Genomic DNA, 19,410 nt, shown 5'->3' on the forward strand with positions numbered 1-19,410 from the left:
AGTACTGTCTTAAAGTGAGTAGCTGGTGTCAGAGCACGAAATACCGTTTTACAGTCTTTGTGCAAACTTGAGAATGACAAACAAAAAAGAATGGGATGAGAAGGCAAATAAAAATTATCCATGACACTAGAATTCCTTTTAAAAACTAAAAATTGCCCCTTCTGACCTCACTCACTTGAGTCTGATTTGGTTGTCTCTTTCATCTGTGATTGAAGGTAAAACTGTCCACTTCTGCTCTTCTCAGGGGAGAAATGATGCCTTAAATTTTAACTTTCATGTTTTCAGATTCTATGTTGCCTAAGTACGTAGTTTTGAGCCTCATATTAAGTGGTAGTAGGCTCTCTTTACAGAGTAGGTAGACAAAACAAATCCTTTTCCTGCTGAAGACCGAGGACAACGAGTACGTTTTAGGCCCAAAAGCATAAACAACAGTGGACTGAAGAGAGAAAACAAGAAGGATGGGACTTCAAAATCTGAAGCTGTAATTGGACAACTAATCCCAATATGCAAATGGACCAAAACTTATAGAAGTGTGAAACCTTGTGACCGGTCATCCATTTTGTGACCATTTTGGGTCCACCTTGGGTGCAGCCCTAGCTGGGCTCTGGTACTGCCCAAGGTGTATCCTCTAAGGCTTTTAATAAACACCAACTTTATTCTCTTAGCTCTGTCCTGTCTCTGTTCCAGGTCAGCCTTCCCAAGGCATCACATGAGCAAGGAGCTCACACATTCGGGTATGGAAATAGCAGAGATTCTCAAACTTTGAGTTCAAGCAACATTTCCTGGACATCTCCATCCTACCTGGCTACCATGCAGAGGCCATGCAGCTCCTGCTAAGGAGCCCCAGACTATTTGAATTAACTATCCGCCTCTCTGAATGAGCAAAGGCAGCATTCATGATCCTTCATCTCAGGGAAGAAAGTACATCATCTTTTTGATCAGAAAGACTGGGCACTGTTCTGAAAAAAATATCTACTGGGATCTTTGCCACCATTATCCTGGTGACACCAGTCTGAATCTCTTTCCTTAGGTCCAAAAGCAAAAGTGTCATGATGAATGCCTCTGTCGAGGCATTAAGACTTTCTGCATCTGCGGGAATGAGAAATGTCAGTCCATGTGTATGAGAAGCATCTGTGAAACAGCTGACTTGTTTATAGTTCAAACCCAAACTATCCCTCTGACTTACCTCTTGTGAGCTTGTGCTTTCGTGTCTTTACAAAAACAATACCTAGACCAAGTCTGAAGAGATGATAACCTAGTTGCTCTTTGCATCTTCCACAGTCAGATTTATCATTACTTATTAACTGAAAAACAATAAACCTGACTAATTGGATTAAACTGAAGCTACTGTTCCTTCCTGATATGTACCTTTATGAAATTGTTTGGATCAAAATCAGTAAAAAATTACACTATTTCCACCACATTTCCAATATTTCAGCTGGTATTTCAACAACAGGATTACAAAAATAGTTAATATCCAAGACATTTCATAACTTCTGGCTGATTATGTGTTGCGGTTCAATTATTAAGTGCTGTCATGTTTAGATTATGAGTTCTGTACCAGGTTTCCTATCAGAAGAATTGTAAATATAGCCTTCTTTCTCACATGACTTCTTGCACTTACAGGCTGGAAATTACAGTATTACAAATTGTCTAGGAGTTCATATTTATTAAACAAGACAATAACAACCCAAATATGCAATTTTCTGACAGTGCTGTCACACTGAAAATCACAGACGATTCTTAACAGCTAAAAACCCAGGTAAAGAATAACAGGAAATAGCTAATATAATGGGAAGGCATAATGAAAACAGAGACAATGATGTAGTTATCAAAACCATGATGAGAAGGCTGCAGTAAGACAGATGAAAACAAACTGTCACAAAATAAAATGGCTTTAGAGAAGTTCTGTTTAATGTTTTTAGACATATATAATAAATAATGTATTTATTCCTTTTTGGAAAATGTGTCAGGTGCAAATTAAGTTTTCTAAATGCATTTTGTACTCATTAAGGCTTGAAGTTATTCTAAAACTGAAAGTAATTCTAAAAGTGTGAGAAAGAAAATATATCTGTTGAAACTGGTGGTGTGTGCCTGAAGATGGAGGCAGCTGATCTCTGACCTCCAAGGGCTAAATGGGTTATCTGGAGTGCCATGGGCAGTCAACCCTTCCACAGCCACCTCTGGTCCAGCAACAAAAACCAACACCATTCCTTGGTGGGAAAAAAGGAGAAAAGGAGATAGTCCTGTAAATGTTACTTATCCCCCCAAACATGTACCCCAGAATATTTTGAACTGCCTCTGCTGCAACTCCCTGGCTGCTTTGTACATCAGCTTTCCAGACTTGACAAGTGGGCTCAGGACACACAGATACATCCTCCTTTTTATCATAGCTCAGTCTTAGATTACAAGCCTTTAATGCACCTTCAAGCTATAAAAAGAAATAAAAGCAGTAAAAAAGAGGCAGACTGCAAATTCACTATTGAGATTTGGTAATTTGCAGAACCTTTTATTAAATCTCCCATTTTGCTGGAATTTACAGGCAATTCTAAACCTGATTTTCAGCACACATTTGCTTGAGGAAGCTGTTACATTAATAACTGTGCATGACATGCACAGGGATGTCATATGTACGACATAATGTCTTACAGACATATAGCCAAAATAATGGATTCTAGGATCTAAAAAAGTACAAGTTGCAAGCATAGTGCACTAAAAATGCCACCTTCTCTTGTTTCTCACCAGCTGATTTAAATTTATCTCCTTCCCACACTCTCCTAGCACTTGGTGTATTCCTCCTTAAGCCAGCAACCCTAAGATGCACAAGGTCTGGACATTTCACTCAGAAGTTCTCATGAGGCTGCACAAACGAGGATAAATATGAAAGACTAATGAGAAAACAAATCTGCTCTACACTGCCTTGCACTGCAGCCACCAAAAGCTTGTTCAAGACTTACCACTCTAGAAAAAACAATAAGTAAACCTTACAAGAAGTACTATTGGGGTAACAGTTAAAATGTACTTTAGTATTTTTTTCTAAACAGAAAAAATACTAAAGATTTGGGGTACACATTCTTTTTTTCCCTTTGAATCATAACCTTTAATCACATTAACTGTGCAGACAGCTTGCATAAACTATACAATTTATTTTATATATTCAATATTGGTCTTCTAATTTGTCTCTGTCCCATGGCAGAAAACTGATGTGGACCTTGCCCAACCTACTGCCGTATTCTCTTATTAATTTATAGAAATTGAAAGACTATTTTGAAAACACTGCTCCATATTTATCTGTAACCTTCCTGGCCTGTGCTCTCATGCAAGCATATTTTATTCCTTGTTGCCCTTAGGGACATGGTTTAGTGATGGACCTGGCAGTGGTTAATGGTTGGACATGATGACCGTAGAAGTTTCCAACCTAAAGGGTTCTATATCTTTATATGGAAACCCCCAGGAAAAGGTTTAGGTGAACTTGACATGGTATGAGTCATGGTAAAGAATATGTGCACATACTCTCCCTTCCTTCTCAGGAGTGTGATAGCTTACCTGTAAAGTAGTTTAGGCAACAAGTGTGAAAACCCGTAATTTAAGCTGCACCATACATTGTTCCCTCTCTGACTGCAGAGGTCTGGACAGATACAGATATTACATCCAGCTAGCTATCCAGTGGTTATTGGCCTAGACTGAGAAGGCTCAACTCAACTGCCACAGAGGTACCATGAGATTTAACCCATTGAAGAGATTTTAGGCACATAATTAAAAAAAAGAACAAAGCAGTTTCCCATATTGCCCATTTGAGGTGGTTTGCTTTTCATCTTACAATACGTATCAAGACTGGTATGGCTGGCCATGCCTGTCCTGTTATGTGAGACCATTTTTACTGGGACCCTCAAGACCCCTCAACTCCATCAAGGTTTGCATTATGAATGTGATTATCTGACCTTATGCCTTACTTCACTTAAGACAGTTTATACCTGTCAGCTGTAATATTCCTGGCTTTCTGCTGTTTCTTGATTTAAAATGCTCCTCAATGAGTGACTGAAAACCATCATGGAGTCATAATGAAGTTTCTCCCCTGACACAGCCCAGCCAACCCAGACACTAACAGGGATTGTAAATGGTTTGTACACAAGTTCAGCTATGCATTAGTTTGCAAGGACTAGAAAAAAAATTCCTCCTTTTTGCTGTCTCTTCAACTTAAATGCTAAAAGAAGTTTTAGGTAAAATTTGACAGTCTTCCAGCAGTTACCCAGGCTTTTTTTTAGATTTAAACATGGAGCAACGTGAAGCTAAAATGATTCACCTGAAGGAGAGATGGAGAGACACCCTCCATTCAGCTACGTAAATTCACTTGTCATTTAAACTTGTACTCAAAAAAACCCAAAAATGCACATGTGGATGCACTTCTGCTCATCAGCATCATAAAAGCTCACAATCCAGTGAGCAATGTTGGTCGTGATTAAAGCAGTCTGAAGCACCACAACCTGTTCAATATGCTATGACACACAGGTATAATGCCATACTACTCACTCCTTAGTGCTCCAATTTAAGTTGCATTTTTTTCAGCTTAGAGGGGAAAAAAAGCAAGAAATGCAGGTCAGTGTGGAACATCAAAAGGCTACTAATCTCCCCAGGGGTGAAAAGACAAAGAAAAAAAATCGAAAATAACCTTTCTTTTTTTTTTTTTTTTTCTCAGAAGCTTTCAAGAAAAGCAAAAGCTGCAGCTCAATTTTACAAAACACACTTAAACAACCTAACACTGAATTATTCATGTCTGTTCTGAAATACAAGCTTTGTAACCCAGAATTAATTGTCCTTAGTGGTAAGTATATCTCTTCTCATTGTAAATACTCTGTCAATTGAAATAAAAACATGTTCTGCAAGAGAAAAAAAAGATGTTAACACAAACAGTGTCATAAGCTTAAGACTATTATCACCTTCCTTTTCCTGATGACTTTGGATCAAGTTTTACTTTTGAAGCCGACAGACTGACTGGATTTTCACTGGTTTGAAAACTCAGACCAAAATTTTTTCAAATGACCACATATTTTTGTGGAGAGAGTTCATCGATTCTGCCAGGATGCAGATATAATCTAAATTTCCATTTGTCTTATCAAACTCCTTCTGTCAGGATTTTTCTGCAGTTAATAATAACATTGTAGGATTTTAAGATTGGACTTCCCTATTGGAGTCCTGTTTCTAACCAGACAGCCACCTGACCATCTGTGAGGTACCTCTTCTGGCATATGTTCCTGAAATCAGTGTCACTCCTGGAGATGCAGAGTCCAGAGCAGCTTACCTCTTGACTGGTGTGATATAAGAGAACCACAAAACCCAAAATTCAGGGTAAGTGTAATTTATCAAGCGGACTCAACTCTCAGCACTTTTGTTGTGGGTCGTGGGAGGAGAAGGGTGACTGAATTATTTTCCAGGCTGCTGTGATCCCATGGCTGTCATTTAAACTGTAGGATCTTGCTGGCACCAACAATCAGATCAGGCAATCATCCATGGCACCATGCAGTTGGCTCTGGTCTCATCCTGGGCAGAGGGGAGGCAGAGAAATGACTGAGACACAGAGGCATCTGAGGACCACTGAAGTATTTCTTTGCTACATAGGGACCTTTATCTGTCCCATCAGCTCTGATTAAGACAGTTACTCTGTACATGGCATGTTTGGTAGGCGTGTGTTAAGGCTCCTCTCTGTCACCTAAAATGGGAATTTCAATTGCAAAGGGGAAAGGAAAGCTGAGGGGTGGCTGCTGTGCTCTCCCAACCTAAGGGGCCATGATGACACGGGCCTCCTTGTTCTTGGCCCTTTCCTCTTATCAATCCTCCAGAGCAGGCTCTGTGGCTAAATGTTTGCCCTTCTGTGTCTAAAATAACTGTGGGTCCAGTCTTGAGTGTTATTCCAGATTTTTGGCATTTCCCATGGCTGAAACCTCTGGCGCCAAATGAATCCTGACATCTGCATACCCAGACACATCCTTTGCTGGCATCACACCTTGCCGTTTTCTCTGCCCTCTCATTCTCAGAATCTTTTCTTGTGCTTCCAAAAGCTCAGATCCAACTTGTGGACATTCAGGTCAGGTTTGGGCAAGTTAATGAAGATGTTAGGGTGTGATGTTAGAGCATGAAGTTCAACTGACTCTATTGGGAGGCTCTTGCAGTTTTTATGATCTCATCCTGGATATCTACCTGGAAAGCCTTTGGAAGAGGTAGAAGCTGAGTCAGACAAGCATCCTAATCCATTTGTGGGGTTTGAAAACCATATCTTTAAGCCAGTTTATTGTGATTTGTTGTCTTAATTTGGTGATGTGTTGATTCTTTTCTTCCTTATGTGGATGGGGCAAAGCACTTTTCACATGCTCTTATAGTTCACTGGCTGCTCAGGTCACCTGGCAAGCATCATGATTATCCAAACACCAAGAGGCTCAGAGGAAGGTGATCCTCCTCACAGGGATGGGAAAAACATGACATTCTCTTATTTTCTGGCTTTTTTTTTTTTTTTTTTTTGCTTTTGGGGTTGTTTTCTTTTGAGCTGTGGCATACCATAGCCTACATGGGAGGGTGGCATGGCACAGATGAAAAGTAAGAGTGACAAATGGCTTTCCTTTTACTTGGAGGGGTGAAATATGCTGGGAGATATTGCAAACTTTATTAAGACTTTTATTATTGTACTACCTAATGACTGGTGTATATTTCATTTTACAGAGACATTCAAATGTTCAAAAGCAGCTGATCGGTTTGGACATGCAACTGGCAGCTAATTCCCCTGTCTTCAAAAATCAGATTGCTTCAAAATTTTTCAGAGGTTGTACAGCTAAACCCTAGTATTTTTGAAAATGTCAGCTATTTTTGACGAGTTAGGTATTATGGCTCCTGCAGTTTAAAACTAGGGGTTTTATTCCTCAGAAAAAGTACTAGTAATTAACTTAAAGTATATTTTTTTCTGGTAAAAGAAATCCACACTAGATGTGACAGCCAGGTGGACAGAAAAACATGTAAACTCAGGGCCAGAAAAAGATATAGTTAGAGGTCCAAGAGGAAGCAAAAATATGCGGTAGAGTTCACAGTGTTCATTGAGGTTGGAAAGATATAGCAGTTGTGTCTGAGCTGCACACACTGCAGCCTCAAGACACTGAGGATAAACACCACTGGGGTCTATTTCAGTTGTCAGATGTGTAATTGCAAGCTTGATCTCCGTGTTATGAAAGAGTGCTATGGACGGGTTGTTCCCCATATAAAAATGCAAATTTTTTTTTCTTCATTTATTACGGATAAACAAAGCTGTAGCTCAAGATGTGTTATTCCCAACTGACACTTTTCATATACTTCATGTCTAAGCTATCCTACATGTAAAGGCTATGGTTGTGCATAAGGAATGACAGAGGAAGCCATCATGCTCACACATAACTACGTAGTATTATTTTATTTCTGCTATCATATCTCTTCAAATCATCATGAAACACAACCAGTGGCTAATGTGGCAGTGAAGACAGGGGAATAACAAAGAGGAAACCCTGAAAGAACCGAATTTTCTTTTTTCTCGGTGGCAGTGCTGTTCACCCAGAAGGGGGAGATGTCAGCCTGCATGCTGCAGCAACTAGCATCTAGCTAGTATTTCAGTTCCAGCTCAGAATTTGTCTGACAGGGAGATTTCAACACAAACCATGCAATTTGGTGCAGGAGCACACTGGACTTCATATGCTTAAAAAGATGCACACATATAGTCATCACACTTCATAATTTAATAAACTGTTAAAAAATTGCACACGTTTTCATTTTAGCAACTTAGGTCCCGCAACTAAACTCACAATGCTACAAAGACATTTGAATTTTTCACTAATATGTTATGAGCACTGCACCCATTGCAAATTAATGAGTCTCTGAATAGCACTGTGCATTTGTCATTTGAATTTATGCTAATGCACTGAGATCTCCTGATGATGTTGATAGTCCACAGCAGCTGCTGAAACTATAGAATGTACATGCATATTCCTTCACATTTTATTCATCTTTCCTTGGAATTTTATGATCTATCATTTGGACTGCAGTCCTGCAGCTGGTTGTTGATAGGGCTGCTAATTCTCTGAGTTTACACTACAGGCTTGACCTCCATTCTGGAGCAGAAGTAATGCACCGGTGTTGAGAGAATTATGCACATCCACGTCAGCAGCCTCAGACCAATGGGTCAAAAGGAATTCACTGAGGACCAAAGGTATTTACAAAGAGCGTTGGCATGGTAACATGGTAACTGTCCCCCTGCCCCCCCAATGAATTACACCAAGGATACTTTATTTCAGTAAGTCAGTGTGAGGCTCACATTGTCATTATAGAGGGTATTTGTTCTTTTCTGCAGGTAGAGAAGAGTAAAGGCCCATCATGCACCTTTCCCACCCAGAAGAGTGTATGCAATAGCTGTTGTATGGGAGTGACTGCAAAATGCTGGCCAAAGGCAAGACAGCAGCCTTTCCATCCAGAGTTCAAGCAGTGCCATTGTGTAATGAAAAACAGCATCAGACTGAATCCATCTGGGCTCCTGCAAAAGAAACAAAGAAAAGAACTACTAGGGAAACTAGTAAAAAAAGTTTCAAAACATTTATCTGTGAGCTGTTGTGTATAGGATGTTTGAATATTCCAGAGTAGACTGCAGTCTTTACCAACTTTAGCTTTAAACATGGCAATTATAGTGCTGCTAATATACTCAGGAAACAATTATTTGAGCTGCCTAATCATTTTCAAATGACTCAGAAAAAAATCAAGCACAAAGAAATATGTAGTACAGATACAGAAAGTACAGTTTGTTAAGAATCACTCCACTATTTTGCTCCCTTCCAGGTTTCAGAGGGACAGAGAGGCTTAGCAGTTTAATTTTGAAACATCTGGGAGCAGTGATGCTGTACAATATAGTGTGGCCTTTTGTTTGCAGCAGGTTCTTTTAGAGGGAATGAAGCTGTGTCACATGAGGGAACTTGACTGAATTATCTGATAAATGTCAAAATTAGACAGATGCATTCTGCTGTCTTGTAAATACTGTCAGGAAAGGGTTTTAAAAAATTAACCAGTTCATCTCTATTATCTCAGAGAAGCCCTGGAGCTGCATATGAACAATGGCGTATACAAAGGGAAAAGAGAGCAGACTGACTCCACAGACTCAAAGCAGCTCTGAGCAGAACTCCCAGGAGTGGTACTTAGTATATATATATATGTATATATATATGTGTGTGTGTGTGTGTGTGTCTAACACTCTAGCACCATTCCTAGGGTTAAAGGCCTGCTTCAGATAAATGTGTTTCAGTAAGAAGCAGCAAATAGCTACTTTCCTATAGCACTGTAGTTTTCCCATCAAGAAGGGTAAAGACATTTTCACTGTTCTCAAAAAACTTTGAAATGTAAACTTGTTCGATTGATGGCTCCTTCTGGTCCTGGCAGCCTTTTTGATAGCTGGTGCTCTTTCTGGAATACTTGTTAAAAATGTCTCTGTAGCAAAGATGTTGTGTTTTTTGTTGGTGTCTTTTTTTTTTTTTTTTTTTCCCATGTAATTTTTTTTTAAAGTCAGTGCTTGGAACATGGAAGACAGAGATAGGTTCTTCTCTTCAATAGAGCAGACTGACAGGTGAACACCTACTCTTACTGCCCTTTTACACAATAATAATTTATGAGTTTAGATTGCTTGAAAACAGTTTTTTCATTTTAAATTTTCAATCCTTTTTGAACACTACTCCTGCTCAGGAAAAGTGGCCATGGCATTGCAGACTATTCCGGAGGCTGTGAGTGTGTCAGGGTTGGAGGCAGCTACATGCATGGCTATCATACACTGTTTAAGGCCAGTGCATTCTACAGCTAACAATGCCTCCCTGCACGGAGATTCACCAAAATTTGCAACTGGATGTGGCCCCAGACTGAAAGATAGTATTCCGTGTTCTTCCCTCCACCAGTGTCCATACCAGACTAAATTCTGACCTTTACCAGCACAGAAGCCCCTGTTCTGGTTTGATGGGTGCCTGTATGTTTGAGGCAGCACAGCTTTCAGAACAACTGTGCTTACATACTTGTTTGTCAAGCTTGCACGGCTCTTAGTTTTGGAAACATTTTGGTTTGCGCATGTAAATAATTTCCTGGAGATTGCCACATATGCTTGTTTCTCATCTTTCATGCTACCTCCTCTGACCCTGCTAACTCCAGCAATGAAGCGTAATTGTTAAATAAATCTTCTCATTTGAAATAACAAGCAGTGTCAAGGGGGGTTTCTGGAGTAATACCTTGATGCTAACCACCACTCGCAGATACGGAAGGCATTAAACTTGCTCAGCTTTTTCCATTCTACTATTTCTTTCATTGTACTCAGTGTAGCTATTAAGTAGCTATCATAGTTATTTAAGATTATTCTGCTGTATAATAGCAGGGATTGTTTACCACAACAAACCCCAAGAAACTGCAAGTGCCTACCACCATGTCTTATGGACTAAGTCTTGTCCCTCATTCTTCCTGCACTAGTCTCACTAGATCAATCCCCTTTTTGATTTCTTTGAAAGGACTTGTGCAAACTCAGATTGTAGACAGTGAATAATTCAGCCTGCTGACAACTAAAGACATGGCAGAGGAAGAGGTTGGCATGATCCACATGGGCTATAATGTTCTTACAAAGAAAGGCAGCTAATCCTAATAACGTGCTATGCTAGCTCTGTCTGTTGGTAAAATATACAGTGCTCTGTAGTCTCTCAAGGCTCAGAGAAGAAGTCACTCAAGGCTCAGAGGAGACTGTGTTTCTCAAAAGTGACAAGTTTTTTAGGTTTTTGTAGTCTTTTATATTAAAAACCTTTGCAAGTGATTTTTTTTTATCAGTGTGCTTGTTAAGTGAGAGAATATTTGATTTTACTTTGGTTCTATTTTAGCTACAACAATCAGTTCTCTGAACATCTAATGTTTCAGATTTCTATAAAAATAGCTTTTTCTTTTTCAAATGACTATCTTAAAAAAACAGGTGTGAGGGACCGAGGTAGTAACACAGATGAAATTCACATGTTAAAGTTAGAAATCTACAGGGAAAAGGTGAATTTGAGTCAAAATCTGAGCATTCCAGACACTATATACTCAGTGTCGTTGGATATTTGAGGAATTTGGATTTGGATTCTTAGATAATGTGGGTCAGTCTTGCCTGTGGATATCAAGGGGTTGATCTACAGAGATCATCAATCTGTCTCTGTGTGAGATTTCCTTATGGTTCCAAAATGAGATGCTGCCTGCTAATCATTACACCCCCAAATACCCAGCTTGCATTTGATCTCACACTTTTGCAGTGCTACAGAAGTCTTGAAAGTATCCCAGATTTGAAGAATTTGAATTTTAAAATCTCACCTATTAATCCTATTGTTTCTTGTGCATGTTAGAAAAACCACATTCAAACCCCATTCCAGGTCACAGGTAAGAGTTGTTTCCAACTTTTTTCTCTTTATTTCAGGAACACCTGCTGTCTTGCTAATATAACATAGACAGATAGAGTTCAGGGCCAAGTAAGGGATACCACTCAGCATCAGGAATGGGGAATGTGGTCTGTAGGATGACACAGGTGGGAGAATTTCATCCTTGCTCTCTTCATCTCTAGCAGTTTTTAGCAAAACACCCTCCACTGAAGAACAGTCTGAGAGCTGGGTCAAGCACAAAGAAGATCTTCGAAAGTGTAAATTCATTCCTTTTAGTAGCTGTTGGGAGCTGGCAATTGAAAGTGGTAGTGTGTATGGTACCTTCTCTACAGACTGCAGGCACATCCCACGGTGATGAATACTTTCTGATGTTTCTAGTATTACAATGTATTTCTCTACCTTTTCAAAATAAGAACATAGCCAGGGAATAGCATTCAAGTATCTGTATTGACAAAGAAAACTCATCCCTAATTTGACCCCTAGTCCTGAACACTAGAGGAATCCTCAGATGGCAGTCTCTGCAGTCTAGATGGCCCCAAACAAAACCTTTTGCTCCAAACTTTAGATATATTTCTGTTCTAATTTCTTTTTTCAAAGCTATATATTTAATTTTATACATGCAGCATGTCCAGATGCAGCTTGTGTTTTTGAAAGCAGATTCTTACTTTTAAAATTACATGAGGAATTAATGTTTATTATCATATCAAATTGTGTAAGATTTTAGCTCAGAGGGAAAGATAAGGTTTTACAAGAGACTCAAAATTTCAAAAGATTAATCTTCTCTGGACCTAGTTCTCCGCAAAGCTCAATAGCTCCAGTGGAAGAGCAGTAGTACCACCGCCATTGCTTTCCTTCGTCTGATCCCATGGTGCTGACATTACCCTGTGAATGGTATGCTCGATCGACAGTTCTAATGATTCAAGTGCTGTCTCTGGGGATTTGTCCTTTCTCCTTCTTAATCCCTTCCTAACATGGTTCCCATGTGCTGTGTAGAGGCTCAGGAACCTGGTTGTTTATCAGATTTGAAATCTCAGCCCCAGGCAGTCTGCCTGCCAGAGTAATCAAGTCTTTATAACTCTTTGCTTTGTAAGGCAGAGGAAGCACTACGTTTCCCTTATACCTCTGTATTTACCTACATATAAATGCTGTGATTCCATTATGTACTGGAATGCAAGTATACATGTGTGGGAATGAATCAAGAGTCCTTTTCTAGTACAAGTTCCACAGATTTCATAATCTTTTTTACCCCTGTAACCAGAATCACAGGTTGCAAAGATTCTGCTTTGCTCAGAGACACTCATCATCAAACTGAAATGAAAAAAAAAACAAATGGTTAAAAAAAAATCACACCAGACTTCTTAGTAAGTTCTATTTTCTCTTTCAACTAGCCAACATAAAAACCTTTTCTCCTGGCTTGTACAATCTTTTAAAGTACTAACAAGTGTTCTGTGGTTTCTAAGAGATTCTTTTTTTTTTCTTTCATAGCTCCAGGGTTACCACCCTAGTAGGTGTGGAAAATCTTTGTTCACTTCATTATAAGACACTTTTGTGTACCATCTAACTGGATATGGCCAGCAAAGACGAGCAGATATGTCACATGCTGAATGCTTTTTTCCTCATCCCTAACATCCTAGGATATTGCAGACTTTCATGTTCTAATGGAGGTTTTTTTTACCAGTGACCAAGGTTTCCTCTGCTCTCTACACCTACAAGTTTCTGACCTTTTATAATTTCCCCACCTGCAGTGCAGTTTCTGCCAGTGCTCCTGTCGTGTACTGAAAAAATGAATACGTTGCCTAGAAAATCTGTATGCCAGAGAATTTTAGCTTGTGTGCAATAGCATCTTGAGTCTTCTCCATCATATCTGTGTGAGAACTGCAGTGAAAATCAGGGGGGAAAGGGCAGTTCATACAATGGATTTCTACACAGGCTTTTTAGCAAACCTTTGCCAACCGTCACCAAGCAGTATCTTGGGTCTGCCAGTGGTAGATATAGATAAGAAGCACTCCAGGCTCATGAAAATGAATTTATTCTCTGAAAATATTGCATATACTATTTGTGTATGACAGAGGAAAAATGCCCAAGTGCATCTCAAACATGCATTTACTCAGTAATATATTCTTATTACCGAGTTCTGTATCTGAGCTATTTTCAGAAATTGAAAGCACTGCTTCTCTTTCAAAGCTAGCCACTTCCTTTTTGACTGTCTTCCCACTCTGAACATAAAACAGGTGCATCAGCAATATTTGGCAAGTACATACCAAAAGAACTCCTATCTTTAATATCCAGCATTTCATGTTGTTTGCCTTATCTCAGTCATCAACACTGATTCAAAGCAATTGAGTATCACAGCACTGACTACAAGCCAAGTTAGACAAGACTTGGCAGGGGTTACAGCTGTGGGAGGACCTGCAGGAGGAGGTAATAGCTGCTTCTGTGAGCCAAGGGATGCCAGTTATAATACTTCCTTCATATTTCTCATTTGTTAGAACAGTTTTCTTTGTTCTTTTATGAAAGGTGACTGGACTGATTAAGATTTCCAGATGCAAACAGACAACTCATCTCACATCCCTGGCAAGGAAAATAAAATGGAACTCACTTCACAGAGAAAAAATTAATCCAAATGTATTTGGCAGGGTCATAAACAGTTGAAAACTAGGTCTTACATTGCAGAGGCTCAGGGATCATTAGCCTGATGTTATCTTCAGATGATGTAGTCCTTTACGGATCGTTTTTAAGTGTCAAAATACCCATGCTTTACATTGTATTAGAGAAAAAAAGAGAGCAAGAGTTAAATTTAGAAAACATATTCTTTTAAGTGTTAAAAAAACCCCTCCCCCCTAGTTTCAGATGGGAGCAAGATGAAGGAGGAACTGTCGTGAGTTAAACTTTGGAAAGAACAGCAGTCCCTAGGCCCTTGGGGCCCTCTGGTAAAGGATCACAAGTTGGTGATTTGCAGTTTCATGGGTTGCAGGCAAAGCAAAATAATTTGTGAAGAAGTATAAAAAGTCCAGAACTGGTGCCTCCTTCCCTTACCATGTCACAGATTGAATGCTGACCCCTGTAACAACCGTTCAATTTTGTTCTCTTTTTTCTTCTTACGATGCCTTTCCCTTCCCTGTTTTTCATCAGGAGAAAAAATCGTAAGTGGTCTGGTGTGCTGTAAGTATATTATACTAATAAAATAAGATTAATCTAATCTAATAAATATAACTAACTGCATTTACACTACTGTGATATGCAAAACAAATATGTTCTGAGATCTGTAAATTCTACAAAGTTTTTTTTTTAATTAAAAAAACCTCAAATCACTGAAAATAAGTAAGAGTTAGAGACTGTCTTTGTCATCCCCATCACACAAAGAAAACTTCAGAGTAATTCCACATTCATCTTCTCACTCCTAAATTAGATGTCTTGAAAACAGGAAGCTAGAGGAGCCATAGCACTAAGTTAGTACATTAGGAGACACTTATGTAGTTTAGGATATAGAAATGAAAATTGTGATTTGGCTGAGTATCTTGCTATCATCTAGTGCCTATCTACACAGGTAGATGCAAAATGAAGGCAGATTCATAGACTTATAAGTCACCTTCCATGTTCTGCTCCTATGTTGGTGGTGTCCACACTATTGCACTCTAAATCAGACTGCCTTTGATGTTTCTTGCCATCCATAGATACCAACTTACAACAGAAGCTATTGTGCTTCAAAATGGTTTTTACATTGCCAAGAGAAGGTTAGAAATTGTGAGATTTTTGGACACACCTTGGCTTGCACAGTGTGCTTTCAAATCATTCTATTCTCTGCAGTTTTCAGTGCAAGATGTTGAGGCCATCAGCATGAATTCTGTTTTCAGTGCTGGGCACCTCATGGCAAGACGTTGATGTGCTTGACAAGGTCCAGAAAACGCCAACAGAGTTAAGCAAGGGTCTGGAGAGTATGACTAATGAGGAACAGCTGAGGGAGCTGGTGAGACAGCTGGAGCCAGGAGAAAAAGAATCTCAGAGGAAACCCTCTCATTCTCTACTTGAAAGGAGGCTGTAGCTGGGTGGGAGTTGGTCTCTGCTCCCAGGGCGACAAATGAAACATCAAGAGGAAACAATCTCAAGTGGAGCCAGAGGAGGTTTAGTTTGCATATTAGGAAAAATTTCCTCACCATAACAGTCAGCAAGTCCTGGCACAGGCTGCCCAAGGCAATGGTGGAAGCACCATCCCCAGAAAGTCTTCAAAATGATGTGTAGACGTAGTGCATAAGGACATGGTTCAGTGGTGGGCTGGAAAGTGCTGGGTTAATGTTTGGATTTGATGCTATTAGAGGTCTTTTCCAATCTAAGTTGTTCTATGATTCTGTGCCTTTGCTGAGGAGTTTGTCACAAATGGTTTTGTGTGTACAACTCTACTGTAGACTACTAACCCTTCATTACAAGCAGCTCTGCCCTCCTTGTAAATCCATTTAAACTCGGTCTGAAAAGGAGTGCCTGGCTCTGATCTCTTGTTCTGCTTCCCACTGAATTTGTTTTAAGCAAGCTGGTAATGACTGTGGTATAAATCCCATTTGCCGAGTACCAGGCAAGTTGTTTGAGGTCACGTTGAGCTTTGGTAAGAAGCTGTGGACCCTTGCAGCCCATCCAAATCACCAACTTCTGTCAAAACAGCTCTCTCAGGCTGCTGGGGAAGTAGTGGAGATACCATCTCTGGAAGGATTTAAAAAGTGTGTAGTTGTGGCACTTCGGGACCTTAGTTAATAGTCTTGGCAGTGCTGGTTTAAGTGTTGGACTCTATGATCTTAAAGGTCTTTCCCAACCTGAATGATCCTATGGTACTACGGTTCATGCTTTTCCAAGGAAGTAGGTAATTTCTATTGCATTTAAGATCATGGATGCATTCAGTATTGTGGCAAATCCAAGCATATTTTTCTTCACCGTGCATTTAATTAATTTGTATCAATGAGATTTCTGCTCCTCTAAGCACATAATGATATTACTAATTATCATTATTTTAAAGCATATAGGAAAATGATATTGTACAAATTAAAGATTTAGAATTAAATAAGAATTACTCAGGACTGATTTCGATTCTCATGAGTATTGATTTTCCCTCTTCATATTTCCAGCAATCTTTGTTGTTGTTGTTGTTAAACTTAGAAACAGCTCCTGAAAAATCATTGTGTCAAGTCAAATGTTGAAACTGTCCCAGTGTATCCACCACTAATGCTGTTTTGTACTTTACATAATAGGTTGGGGTTTAAGTGCACTGAATTAAAAAAGTTATGTGGTAAGAGTAACTCTGGTTTATTACAAACTTAATAGCAAATTTTGTATGCAAGTTATCCACAAGCAAATGGTTGGATATAAAACTGTGAAAGTTCAGGAAACTAATTTGTAAAAAAAAAAGCCAGTCAAATTTATGCATATTTTGTGGAAAGAGTTAACAAGGCATCTAAATATGCTGCCAGGGCGGTGATGATGGTATAATCTGACATCCTCCAGAAACCCAAGTATATAGATGGGAGTGTGATATTAGATGTATCTGTCCCCTCGAAAATTTTCATGAGGAATTGACACCTTAGGCATGAAAGGAAGCCAAAGGGGATACATAAATGAGCCAGTCTCTTCAGTTTCCGTACGGATAGAGCTATTTTTTGAACCTTTATGGTCAAAGACAAAAATAGCTTATAAATAAGAACTGAAAAACTTGCTAGAATGGTCATCTTGGAGAGGAAAGTGCCATTAACTGAGCAACCTTTCCATGGGAATTTTGTCAGCATGTGAGACGCCCTCTGTCTTGTGCTGTGGTACTCACACATCCAGGAGATGAGTAACACAGAGATGCTGGTTTTTACTCAGTGTATGTTACTAGTAAATTAGGATGGCACAGGTATTATGCAGTAGTGTACAGCACTCTTTCTCTTCATAATGTTAATTTTGCAACATTGATTGTAATATTAATTGAATTAAATTGCTGCCTGCATGCCTTTTTAGGCTTAGCTCTCTTTTTTTGTCCACACACCTTCAAATATGTTCTGTGTAGAGGTAAGTGTCCACATCATGCTGGAAAACAGAATCATTATATATCTTTATCTGATTCAGAGACCCATTTGTGAGAATATGAACCCTGAAGGGGTATTCACTTAGCTCTCATTTTGTCTTTTTTTAGAGTCTGACTGTTTAAATAGGAGAAGCTTTCCTAATGTGGCCGCTTTCTCATCTGTCTCATCTTTATATGGCTCTTTTTCCTCCTAGCTTTGATTTATACATGTGGAATGTTTTTGATCAGATAACACCCAGTGGATATGTTGCTGTCTTTATTCAGGACATTGGTTTTGTAAGCTGCAAAGCTGATAAACACTTATATGTGGCTTATTTCCTTTTCTTCATAAAGATTCTATTGAGACATCAGCTCATCTGGGGAAAACATGTTTTTTAATAATATAGTTGTTGTTATTAGTTTTAAATTCAACACTATCATATTTGATGTCTGCATCTTTAAAAAATGCAAAAGGATGTCTTGTTGGCAATAATGAATATGAGTCTAACAGAGAAGAAGAAAAGGAACCAGCCTTAAAGTTCCTTTGTTATAAAATTCTTATCTGAAGAAAGGACCCTTGAGAATATTAAAACTTGACTCTTTGTCTGTTAGCCTTATGAAAGATAGAGCTCTTTTTAAAACTAACATTGCTTTGTTGTCTCCAGTCTCTCAGTTATGATGCCTGACACAGCAGTTTTTCCTTGAGAATAAATCCTTGAGACAGAAAATAAAACAAATGCCAGGGACTAGTGACTGGCATATACCAACCAGAGGCATATTCACATGAGAAAACTGCTCAACAAATATTTTGTCTATCTGAGATATTTTCCAGCTGAGTTGCCTTGCTATTCTGTTCCCACCACATTCTCTGCGTTGCACAGTGGAAAAGCAGAGACATTTAACTTCTGCACTGAACTGGGAATGCTGGGAGTGCTTCAGATGCTAAATACCAGGTCAATATTTTTGTTGTTTCAGTTGGCACTGAATAATGGAAACAAACTTAATATCTGTTCTTTTCTCTGTGTAAAAGAAGCAAATCTGGAAGGGTTAGCTATATGACTTAAAAGCCCCTTTATACAATAGCTAAAAATTCTCATTAACTAGGAGTATTTATGTATTTAATATAAAATCATGAAAATCTCACACTACTGACTTCCTTGTCATTAACATATGTGTAACTATATTAAAGTACAAATGATAGAATATAAGGAAATAATTCAAAAAGAACTTGGATTCCAAATAAAGAGGAGACTGAAATATTGGTATGGAAGTCATTTTATTGAAAAACATTTTTTCAGTTACCTGAGCAGGTAATTTTTTAACATAAATTTATAGTAAAAGTTCTAGTGTAGTGCCAGTCATAAGGGCTGTGTGTCAGTGCAGTGCAAGTCATGTGTTATCAAAACAGCAAAAAGCTATTAGATTTATAAGAACACACAAAAAATTTACTTATATCAGTAACAAAATTTTACAACTTGTTGAATGGTTCACTCTTCAGACAAAAACCAAAACACAAACAAGGAAAAATAAGTTCATTGTACCTCATGGAGTTAGAAAAATTAGTAATGCACCAGTCTCAGAAATAAAGCAGGAAAATAATTGATAGTTGTACAGCTTGTTCCCTAACCTTCACATGGAAAATAAGGCTAAAACTCCTTTTTAATTAGCTACAATTAAACATTATATGTGAACTTTCAGAACTTGATCATCTAATATGCCTGCGGAGTTATTTGTGGTCAACTGTAAAGTAGCCAAACAACTGTGCAGCATGCATTCACTAAATTTGAATAAAAATTTGCTTAAGAAATCATTATTTTCTTGCAAATTAGGAATGTTGTTGTATTAATTGTTTAACACAAATTTTTCACTCAGCTCTGGCTATTAATAAGGTGGGAAATGAGTCAAACAGCTCCACATACGGGAAGAGCATCAGTGATCAGATTCTATCTTTTTGCTTTTAAC

The sequence above is a fragment of the Prinia subflava genome, chromosome Z, assembly GCF_021018805.1.
Source record: "Prinia subflava isolate CZ2003 ecotype Zambia chromosome Z, Cam_Psub_1.2, whole genome shotgun sequence".
Taxonomy (NCBI): Eukaryota; Metazoa; Chordata; class Aves; order Passeriformes; family Cisticolidae; genus Prinia; species Prinia subflava.